General features: G+C 36.9%; 1 protein-coding gene across 1 annotated transcript in view; it reads left to right on the plus strand.

Annotated features, from left to right (window-relative positions):
• The window catches only part of LOC307127360 (uncharacterized protein), an 866317-nt gene that overhangs the window by 124517 nt on the left and 729198 nt on the right, over positions 1-12602 (plus strand). The gene's annotated exons all lie outside the window — the stretch shown is intronic.

A 12602-nucleotide genomic window follows, 5' to 3' on the forward strand; every position in this document is an offset into this window, starting at 1 on the left:
ACCTGCCAGAGTCCAGAGTCAGTAACACATCATTTAAAACTTTTACCAGAGCGGTTTCTGTGGAGTGGTATTTCCTGAAACCTGATTGGAACACCTCAAAAATCTGGTGTTCATTCAGAAAGCTCTGTAGTTGGTGAAACACTATTTTCTCTAAAATTTTAGACATAAAAGTGAGATTTGAAACTGGCCTAAAATTTGACACAACTGTCGGAGGATCTAAATTAGTTTTTTTGAGAAGTGGACGAACAATGGCATGCTTCATGTCATCTGGTACCATAGCTGTTTCAAGGCAGCCGTTCATAATCTTTAGAACAGTAGGTCCAATCACCTCAAAAATCTGTTTAAAAAACCGTGGAGGAAGAGCGTCAAGGGGGGATCCAGAAGGTTTGAGCTGGTCTACAATATTGTGCAAATCAGGCAGCGTTACAGGTTCAAATTGACTCAGAGTGTTGGTGGAAGATGATGATATAGAAAAATCATATGAAGAAAATGAAAAAGAAGAAGAGGGGATATTTGACCTAATACCCCTCATCTTGTCCAAAAAAAAATTAAGAAATTTGTCACACATCTCCAGAGACTCGCAGGGGAAAAGTTCGGCAGAGGGGTTAATGGCAGCATTTATAGTGGAAAAAAGTGCTCTTGGATTTTGACAGTTCTTTTCAATAAGGTCTGAAAAATATTTGTCCTTTGCTGTTTTCACCCCTTTCTGATATTGTTTCAGACTGCCCCTCAATATTTCATATGAGACTTGCAGCTTATCCACATGCATGCGTTGTGGTGCTCATGTGAACAGTGTCGGTAAATGGTAAGCCAGCGTTCTATCATAGAGCTTTGAAAGCACTGCACTGTATTAATTCCGTCAACAGCGTAGGAGACTGGCACAGACGAGAAGAGACTGTTGAATAAAGTTGTTATATTAGTTTTCTTGTCGCTTCATAAAATTAAGGTTGAACCACTGGCGTCACACGGACTATTTTAACAATGTCTTTCCTACCTTTCTGGGCCTTGAAAGTGGTATATGGAGGGTCAGAAAGCTCTCGGATTTCATCAAAAATATTTTAATTTGTGTTCCGAAGATGAACGAAAGTCTTACGGGTTTGGAACGACATGAGGGTGAGTAATTAATGACAGAATTTTATTTTTTTTAATATTAGAGAAGGTTGAAAGGTTGGACACAATGGTACCTCACTGAGAATATTATGCCTTAGTTTAATAGTTTGGGTCATATGCCCAATATATAAGATGCATGTGTTGACAAACAACAACAACGTAAGCACACACACTGAGTAAAATACTTGTTGGCAGACCATCTTGGAGCTGCAACAAACCAGCATCTTTAAGTGGTCAGGCCTGTTAGCGGAACATGGATTGCTGCTTAGACCAGCTAGAAACCAGCCTGGGCTGCGTTTCCCAAAACCATCGTAAGCCTAAGTTGATCGTAGAGACCATTGGTGGCAATTGTTCTACGATCAACTTAAGCTTACGATGGTTTTGGGAAACGCAGCCCAGAACGTTCTAGAACACAGACACCAGCTTAAGCTGGATTTTCCAGAAGGGAGGACATTAATCATGTGTGAGTTTGGACAGCATACTTTTTTCACCACTGCATAAGTCATACTAAGATTAGCTGAATCTGAGAAACACTATAGTCTGCAAAGCAACTGAACACTCAATGATTTAAAAATGCAGGTCTTCAAGTCCTTAACCAAGCACAACTTTACACCTCCTTAGTCACTTAAAACCCAAAGCAAATCCATGAGCAATGCCACAACCCTTCAAAGTCACACAATAAACTAAACCAGTGCACCAAATTTCACATGGTTATGTGATTTTGTAAGAAGACTATTCTAAATTCAAAGAGAGGAAAATACAGAAAATAACACACATTGTGATTCTAGGTTACACATGCTCATTCACAGGTCACCACAATTCACTGTTACATATGGCAAAATATTCAACTCATTAATGTTGCCTTGTTTAACTGTGTATTAAACTGCCTTGCTGATACAGGACTGTAAAGCCACAAAAGTCAATTTACAGAATAAATTACGAGTAAGTTTGATACACCAAATTCCCACCTGATCAATCGTGCGTCATGACGCAGGAAACGGTCTGAATGTCCGGAAGGTCTGGATTTTTTCGTATCCATGATTTTCTGAGACATTCCTTTTAATTTATTAAGTCAATTAGTTTGTATCAGGACACCTATAAAGAGTGTCATTCAACATTATTATGACATGGTTTCCACGGTGTTAAGTAGCGTTATTGAAATCAATGTAGCCTAGGTCTCATATGATTTTGATGAGCTAAATGGTATCTGTGTGCTGTTGCTACTCCCGTGTTGTGTTGTAATTGACAACCAGCAGGCGTCGCTGTACTACGCTCTACAGCAAAACATACACTTTCCACAAACAGTCAACAAAATAGTGCATGGAAAGTAAGGATTTTTGTTTTTCAATAAACGATAAGAGAAAAGAAATTCATCTCCGGAGGTCAAACTAAATTTTATATGGGCTCCATTAATTTATATTTAAAGGTAGGCCAACTATATATAACAAATCTAAATTGGGTAACATACAGAAATGTTGAAACAAACCATTGAACAGACACTACCTTTACATTTCTGTGGGATTTTGTTTGTAAAATATTACTGGATATATATAGTCTTATACAGAATTGCTGCTCAAGAAACATTTCTTATTATTATCATCAATATTAAAAACAGTTGTGCACCTTAATATGTTTATGGAAACAATGATACAGGATTCATTGATGAATAGAAAGTTCAAAAGAACAGTATTTGTTTGAAATAGATCCCTTTTGTAACCTTTCAAAATGTCTTTTCTGTCACTTTTGATCAATTTAATGCGTCCTTATTAATATAAGTTTTACTGACCCCCACACATTTGAATGGTAGTGCAGTTATAGTTAGTTTTAAAATGCTAAAACATGTTTACATTATTACATTATACTGTATTAAACATTATTATATAACCTACCCTGGCCTGACATGAAAAAAATATCCTTGTCCTTGGAATACAAATCAGCCTTTCAGTTAAATTCTACTTTTATCTTATAGTTCTCCATTATCTCTAAATATCTTATTGTGGTATACAGTATAATTTTATTATTATTTTTTTTAAGATGTTTTTTTTTTTTAACCATAATTGTCCAAAATTGTCAATGTGTCAGACTTAGGGCCTTATTTTGTTAATGACACTGAATATTCAAATCTGTTCTGGCTCTCAAAAGCTTTGTCGCTAGACTTCACACAATCTCATTGTCTCTTGCAGTTTTTCCGCCTCCCAGAGAAACAGCCTTGCAGACCTGTGATATGGATACAGAGCAGGTAGCTCACCTCTCTGGTAATTGAGTTCACAGCTGGTAGCTTTGCCTCAGTAGACTTCTCACCCAGGAGGGAACAAAGGCCATCCTCTTCCCCGGCAGGTCAGACTGGCTCATCAATAGCACAGACTTAAATAGATGTCGCAATTACGTGCCTCAGGTCCAATGGGCTAATTATTGTCTTAAGCTCTTTAGTGACGGCAGCCCACACCGTTCATTTATCCTGCTGCATCCTCCTCAGTTAGCAGAGTGTCTAAAAGACCGGCAGTGTTTCTGCAATGTTCATTTATTGCAGAGCATCATCTCCTACACATTCTCATTGCGAGCCTTCAATGCTCATTTCCTCCATGACAGTAATATTGTTTGCAGATGTGGGCTGCTAATGATTCCACCTGGTGTGAAATATTTCATGAATAAGATCATTCTAAATTAGCCTGGAATGGGAATTTAAAAATGTATGCTTTTAGTAATTACTAAATAGTTTGCAATTTGGAGAATTTGTCATTACAAGAAATCTCCTTGAGGCAGATTACTTCCTTGGCATGAGTCAGGCTGAGGAACATGTTTCTGCGGAGGAGTCTTTGACTATTTGCGTCAAAACGCCTAGATCTGTGATAGCGGACTCCTTCATGCAGGTCTGACTGACAAGAATGATGATGTGAGGGGATTGCTGGAGAGGATGAAGATGTCGGTGGTAGAGCAAGAGGGCACAACTCCACGTCTGAACTGAATGAAAAAAAAGCACACAGGTTCAGGAAGCTAGAAGAAAAACTTGAAAAACAGCAACAGAAATAATATGAACTGTTACTACAGGCAGCGTCGGAGAAAGTTACATTTAAAAGTAATGCATTGCAATATTGCGTTACTCCACTAAAAAGTAACTTAAATTACTTTTCTCACCTGTTCTTTTTTTTTTGTCGAATGTGAAGGCCGCTTCACTCTATGTGCCAGATTTACTAACAGCTTGCACCAGCGCAAACCCTCTTTTGCCATTAAAAAACTACTGTCAGGATTTAATAAAGATGCGCAGTAAAAAACTTAGCGCTGAAAGGTGGACACAATTATTTTTGTGACACAAAATTTATGGGAGTAGAGTATTTAAATGAATGATGCAATGTGATTTACTAAGGTTTGCGTTCGTCAATTTACTGGTATTTGCGCCATTATTTAGGCCTACCGCCCAAAAAAAGCATGTCTTAAACCAGGCGCTAACTGGTAGATGATCCGGCTGTGCTCTTTAATAACGCAGCACTTCACTCCACTCCCATCTGCGCTTTTTTGAAATTGTAAAATCTTAGCAAATTCACACCTGTACAGTAGAGGGCGCCGCTCAAACAAACCTTCCAGCTGTGCTGCCCTTCTGGGGGCGTATTACAGAAACATCTTAACTTTAGAATCCTATCTTATCTGCTTGGTAACCATGGCGATTTCAGTTAGGACCGCATTTAGGACAAAAGCTATTACAGAATAAAATTTCTTAAATGCATAATCTTATTTGAAAGATTATGGTCCGTAATTTTTCGCGCTCTAGCGGTTAATAAACAGAACTGCATGCGTCTTGCGGAAGAAGATTGCAGCTGGAGCTACTTCTCTCTTTTTATGTCTATGGCGAGTCACGCAGGGACTGCGCTCCTTCGCAGCGGTTCCTACCAGACCAGTCTGAAATAGTCCCAATATACACTCTAAAAAATGCTGGGTTAAAAACAACCCAAGTTGGGTTGAAAATGGACTAACCCAGCAATTGGGTTGTTTTAACCCAGTGAATGGGTTGTTTTAACCCAACAATTGGGTTGTTTTAACCTAGCAATTGGGTTGTTTTAACCCAGTGAATGGGTTGTTTTAACCAAACAATTGGGTTGTTTTAACCCAGCAATTGGGTTGTTTTAACCCAGTGAATGGGTTGTTTTAACCCAACAATTGGGTTGTTTTAACCCAGTGAATGGATTGTTTTAACCCAGCAATTGGGATGTTTTAACCCAGTGAATGGGTCATTTTAACCCAGCAGTTGGGTTAAGTGTTTGCTTAAAACAACCCAATTGCTGGGTTAGTCCATTTTCAACCCAACTTGGGTTGTTTTTAACCCAGCATTTTTTAGAGTGTAAACACTTATTATAAGTGTACCTTAATGATTCAGGGTAAGACAAAAACACGGTTTGGAAAAGGATTCATGTTGTACATTCTCATTATATAATTTTTGTAAATATTGAACACACAAAAAATTTATGCACAGCAGCTTTAAGACCTAAGATAGAACACTCTAAAAAATGCTGGGTTAAAAACAACCCAAGTTGGGTTGAAAATGGACTAACCCAGCAATTGGTTTGTTTTAACCCAACGATTGGTTTGTTTTAAGCAAACATTTCACCCAACTGTGGGTTAAAACGACCCATTCATTGGGTTAAAACAACCCAATTGCTGGGCTAAAACAACCCATTCGCTGGGTTAAAACAACCCAATTGCTGGGTTAGTCCATTTTCAACCCAACTTGGGTTGTTTTTAACCCAGCATTTTTTAGAGCGTTTCTGTAATAAGCCCCCTTTAGAAAAGGAAATTTCAGCAACTCTTCCTTCAGCAATATTTTTTTTATTGCTGAAGTAAGAAAGAAACACAAGTGTGATGTTTATCTAAAGTCATTTTTGCTTACATGGTTGAATTAGATCATCGAAGGTCAGCAGCAAAGACATTGGTTAATAAAATGAGATTACATAAAGTATATTTGTGTTATTTAAAGACCCCCTGTGGTGCAAATCAAGTTTTTAATGTTGTTTGTCTATGTGGTGTTTTTTTATATATGCTTTAAGTGTAAATGCATAAGTCAATACCATTGCGGGACTAATTTGCATATATTAATGGATTTGTGGCGTGTTTATTAAATGAAGAAAGGGCGTAGTTACATTTAAGCTATTTTAAGACATGACGGGGGTTTTTTCACAGGAAAAAAACTTTTAAATATGTCATTTTGGTGATCAAAGATGATTTTTAAGGGATAAAATGACTGACTACATGCAGTGGGACTTTTAACATATTTAATTATTGCAGGTTTGTGTAATATTATGAGTTTGCATTTCACTCTTTTTATTTATTTTGGGAAATACTGAATCTGTTTTTGTGCGAGTGAGATGTAAATGCATGTTCACCTTTAGTCTAGAACTACAATAACCATCATGTTTACACAGCACACACAACGCCTCTGCACTTACTCCTGATTTCTCTCAACATGGGGACAGAAGAGATGTCAGTCAATACATGAGGAAACAAAGTAACTTGCATTACTTATATGAAAAGTAATCTGATTATGTATATGTAACTCACGTTAGTTGTAATGTGTTAGTGTTACCACCCAACACTAGGGTAATATACAGGTACACTATCAGAAAAAAAGGTACACCTTTGTACCTAAAGAGTGCATGTTTGTACCTCAAAGGTATATATTGGTACCAAAAATGTACATAAATGGTACATATTAGAATCTTGTTAAAGGGTACCATCCCAGTGACAGCTTTTGAGAGTGTACATACTACGCATACAGCATTTTGATGGAATTGTTCATCACATTAATAGTATTGTAGTGCAGTCTGGCTCCAGTTTTATGTTAAAATGTCGTATTACAAATATACAATTTTGTTTGCCCAAAACTGTGCATGGTATTTTAATAGTTGGCCACACATTTACACTTTGAACAGGTTAATGTAGGCCTACTGTATTCAGCTTTGCTTCGCAACTTGTAATGTGTGATGAACTGAATTACTGCTCTGAATTATTTAACAATTATCTCTATCTGCAGCAATACTCCAAACAAAGACTGCAATTTAGCAAACAAAAAATTATGATCACATAGACAAACCAAATCAATTCATACTTGCAGTTTATTTATAACAGCTTCATATTTCATTTTCACAAGGAATAAATACCGTTCCACCTTTCATATCAGTATTAACATATTTAATAATCAAGTATACAATATACACACTAAAAACTACTGAGGATGCATTGGAATTTAAGGAACAAGAAAATTAACTGAAATTAATTTCTTTTTAAGGGAAAGTTTAGTAGAAATGTTAAAAATATCAGAATGTAAAGGTTTTATTGGCCTTACAGACATGCAAACATTTTTCCATTTTCAAAAAACACTTAGTATGATTTATAAGTTGTTTTCCACATGAGGACCAAAAAATGTCCCCCCATGGGGATTTAAGATATTGCCATTTTTCCTTTTGTCACGGTAACGAAGGGTTTACCAGGACGACACACACACACACACACACACACACACACACACACACACACACACACACACACACACACACACACACACACACACACACACACACACACACACACACACACACACACACACACACACACACACACACACACACACACGCACACACACGCACACACACGCACACACACACACACGTTTTCACGATTTATGGGGACTTTCCATAGACACAATGGTTTTTATACTGTACAAATTGTATATTCTATCCCTAAACCTACCCATCACACAAAACTTTCTATATTTTTACATTTTCAAAAAACATCATTAGTATGATTTATAAGCTGTTTTCTTCCAACAGCATTCTTTGGACCAAAAAATTTCCCCACAAGGACAAGGATTTTGGATATTGCCATCTTTGTAATGTAGGGTTTACCAGGACCACACACACACTGAACTTCCCAAAGCAGCACAGTATAGATTTTTGACACTTTTCTTTATTCTCTCAATTTTATATGTTGACGTTTAATTTTTACAATGCTGTTGTAATGTATTTATTTTAAAGATATTTTTTTATCTGATCTGTTGAGCTATGGCTCTGATTTAATTTTGCTCTCAAGGGTGAAAACAAATTATTTGCACCTTCCCTAATGCAACTTAAGATGTTTATGTCTCAGGGATGAATAACCACCTGTTGAACTGACAAAAAAAAGCACTATTGATGTAGTTCATTTCAGTTACCTAACTTAATTGAATTTTTGTTACATAAGTTCCTCCCTGTGTTATTTTGTCCAGTGAACATATATATTTTTTTATTGAATTTTATGCTTAAAGACACTGTACGGTATTGAAGGGCCCCAGCACACAAACAGGAAATGTGTCACTTCTTCTTCTTCACCCGTTAACGTCACTTGTTACCCAACTCTCTGGTGTTAATCCCGCTCACCCCCGGCTCCTTCTGTTGCCATGGATATGCCATCCCTATGGCAACTCGGGGCCTTTGTGGATGGTCTTGGGTCCTGACGGCGGAAGACTCATTACACATTCCCTTCCAGCTCCAAGTCAAATCAGTCAAAATGGGTGAGCTCATCTGCCTGCTACAGTACAGGATCCTCTGTGAAAATGTGCCACAGCACGGCTTCACAAACACATTAGTGGATTTGATCATCACTCTTAAGCGCATCTACATTAAAGAGACGGAATGAAGATGACCTTTCCATTCCTAATATGGAAGAGATTAAAAAAACTGTACCAAAGCAAACACAGCTAATGTCCCTGCTGATTTTGAATGAGCCAAATGACACAGTTGTTTAAAAAGAGGAACAGCATCACTGTCAGTGTTAACATTTTATACACTGAAGATAATTGGTGTAGAAACAATTTTCACTCAGAAATTGCTTGTTAATTTCATAATTAATTACAACGAAATGGCAAGTAACAATTAATATTCAGTAATATTATTGATTTAAAGGGATAGTTCACCCAAAAATGAAAATTAGCCCATTATTTACTCACCCTCAAGTCATCCAAGGTGTATATGACATTCTTCTTTGAGACGAATAAAATCGGAGTTATATTACAAAAGTCCAGGCTAATCCAAGCTTTATAATAGCAGTAATTGTTGCTCTGTTTTTGAAGTCCATAAAAAATGCATCTGTCCGTCTAATAAGGTTCTCCACATGGCTCCGGGAGGTTAATAAAGGCCTTCTGAAGCGAATCGATGCGTTTGTGTAAGGAAAATATCCATATTTAAAACTTTATAAAGTAAAGTTTCGGCGGATCACCTTCCGTATTCAATTTATGATAAAAATGTGGAAAGTGCCTCTGCCGTTCAAAAGGCTTCCGTTACCAGCCAGGTCGCATCTTGAATTGCGAGAAGGCATTTTCAACACTTTTCCACGGAAGGCGATCGGCTGGAACTTTACTTTATAAAGTTTTAAATATGGATATTTTTCTTACACAAACGCATCGATTCGCTTCAGAAGGCCTTTATTAACCCCCCAGAGCCGTGTGGAGCACGTTATACGACGGACAGATGCAATTTTTATGGACTTCAAAAACAGAGCAACAGTCACTGCCATTATAAAGCTTGGAAGAGCAAGGACTTTTTTAATAGAACTCCGATTTTATTCGTCTGAAAGAAGAATGTCATATACACCTAGGATGACTTGAGGGTGAGTAAATCATGGGCTAATTTTCATTTTTGGGTGAACAATCCCTTTAACTGCACTGACACTATCGAATGAGTGAACTAAATGTGAACTGTTTGTAAAAGTGATATAGTTATTGAACTGAACGAACATTGAACTGACTTGAACTAATAATGACACTATTGAACTTGAGTTATAATTGATGGACTTTATACAGTTGAAATAAATTGAGCTGACTAACAGCGGGATAACATTCTGTCAAGGTTCTCTTAAAGTTATGAATAAACGTTCTTCCAGTAACATTAATATAATCGTTCATTCAGAGTTATCTCTATAATGTTCTCAAAACACAAAAACGTTATTTATACATCGTTCCACTGTAAAAAATGGTTTGATCAATAAGTTATATCAACATACATTTTTACATTGCTTTAACTAATCAAATTAAGTTAAGCAATTTTCAACTTTTTTATAAGTTATACAAGATTCAACTCATTTTTTAAAGTCTAATGTTTTAAAGTTTAATGCAATCTAAGTTGAATTGACTTAAATATGCAAGTTGATTGTACTTTAAAATTTAAGGCAGCAACTTTTTTTTGACAGCGTGGAACGTTTTTGATGAACGTTTATGTGGAATTATGTGAGTTAATGTCACACACAAAGAGTTCCGTTGTTACAACCCCACTGAGTGAGTTGTAACACTAGCTGGGGATAGATGTAACCAGAGGTGGAAAGAGTAATAAATGATTCTACTAAAGTAAAAGTACTATTACTTCAATGAAATTTTACTTAAGTACAAGTAAAATTACCGGTCTAAAAATCTACTCACGTAAAAGTATAATAATAATAATTAATAATAATAATAATAATAATAATAATAATAATAATAATTTGTTACATTTATATAGCGTTTTCTTAGGCACTCAAAGCGCTTTACATAGAAGGGGGGAATCTCCTCAACCACGGAGATTGTAAACAAAAGTAAAAAGTTGTTCATTTAAAATGTCGAGATTTCAATCCAATTGAGCATCTGTGGGATGTGCTGAACAAACAATTCCGATCCATGGAGGCCCCACCTCGCAGCTTACAGGACTTAAAGGATCTGCTGCTAACATCTTGGTGCCAGATACCACAGCACACCTTCAGGGGTCCTTCAGATTCCATGCCTAGATGGGTATACTATAATTTTTTTTTTTATCCAAAGTATTTCCATATTAGCCAGGGGTTCACGATGGTGTTTTGCTTTCAGCTTGGTCTGCATCACTGACGCCTGTCTTGTCTTTTTGTGATTTTCGCCCTTCAAATCGATGCAGTAGTTTCCAGAGAGCGATTTTCCCCAATTTGTATTATTTATTTCTTTATTTTTACTCAGTAACGGATATGGTTTAAAATGTAGCGAAGTACAATACTTCAAACAAAACAAACTTAAGTAAAAGTAAAATTACAGATTTAAAAACTACTCAATTACAGTAACGCGAGTAAATGTAATTCGTTACTTTCCACCCCTGGATGTAACACAGAGAGGCAATTTGCTGAAATAAGATCCACACACTCTAAATTTATGCAAGAAAGTTATTGAAGTTATATAAAGTGAACAATTTAAAGTATCAAAAATGATTGTATTGTTTTTATTTAATAACTTTAAATTTAGCACAAAAACAACTGCCATGTGTATCATGTGTGTGTACTGTATTCCTGTCACATAACAGAATTTCAGTCACTAGCTATGTTACCATATGTGAATTTTAGGATATCATATACAAATGTGCTCAACTGAAGTGGATACTGTTTTATCCGATAAGAAGACATGCACATAAACTATGATGCAAACATTTTTACTACATAAATCCCTCAATGTGCGAAAAAACAGGGGGATGTGATTGATAACTGGAATCATCATAAGGGGTTGGTTGTAACATTTTTAATAAACTGTTACAACTATCCCACACCTAACAGACATAATTTAGCTAACTGTTTTAGCACGTGGGTTTGAAGTTTGCGTGAAATAGCTACTTTAGATTATGCTAGTCAAATATCTGCATCTACAATACAATGATTGCTAGGCAAAAAATTATATTGAAATGTTTTTTACTTTCCTTAGTGAAAATCATTTTTTTGGTCATAAAATGTACAATGTTGCTCACAGTGAAATACAACTTCTCCTGTGAGCTCAAAAAGGTTATGTAAGCATATGATATTGATGATAACATCACAGCTCTTGTCTGACTTGTCAAAATGACAGTGTTATACAACACTCCCCCTGGTGAACCGGCGATAATGTTGTGGGTGGACATTGATGCACGTGGGAAGCAAAGGCTGGCCCGCATGGTCTGATCAAACTGTAGCTCAAATTGTTTAAGAAGTTAATGCTGGCTCTGATAGAAAGGTGTCAGAATACACAGTGCATCGCAGTTTGTTGCACACACCACCACTGAAAGTAGCAACAGTGGGCACGTGAGCATCAGAACTGGACCACGAGGCAATGGAAGAAGGTGACCTGTTCTGACGAATCACGTTTTATTTTAAATCACGTGGATGGCCGGGTGCATGTGCGTCGCTTACCTGGGGAACACAATGGCACCAGGATGCACTCTGGGAAGAAGGCAAGCCGGCGGAGGCAGTGTGATTCTTTGGGCAATGTTCTGCTGGAAAACCTTGGGTCACGCCATCCATGTGGATGTTACTTTGACACGTACGCATTGTTGCAGATCATATACACCCTTTCATGGAAACTATAATGCACCCTGCCACAAAGCAAAAATGGTTCAGGAATGGTTTGAGGAGCACAACAACCAGTTTGAGGTGTTGAATTGGTCTCCAAATTACCTAGATCTCAATCCAATCGAGCATCTGTGGGATGTGCTGAACAAACAAGTCCGATCCATGGA

Source organism: Gobio gobio (genome assembly GCF_949357685.1).
Source record: "Gobio gobio genome assembly, chromosome: 6".
In the NCBI taxonomy this organism is placed as follows: domain Eukaryota; kingdom Metazoa; phylum Chordata; class Actinopteri; order Cypriniformes; family Gobionidae; genus Gobio; species Gobio gobio.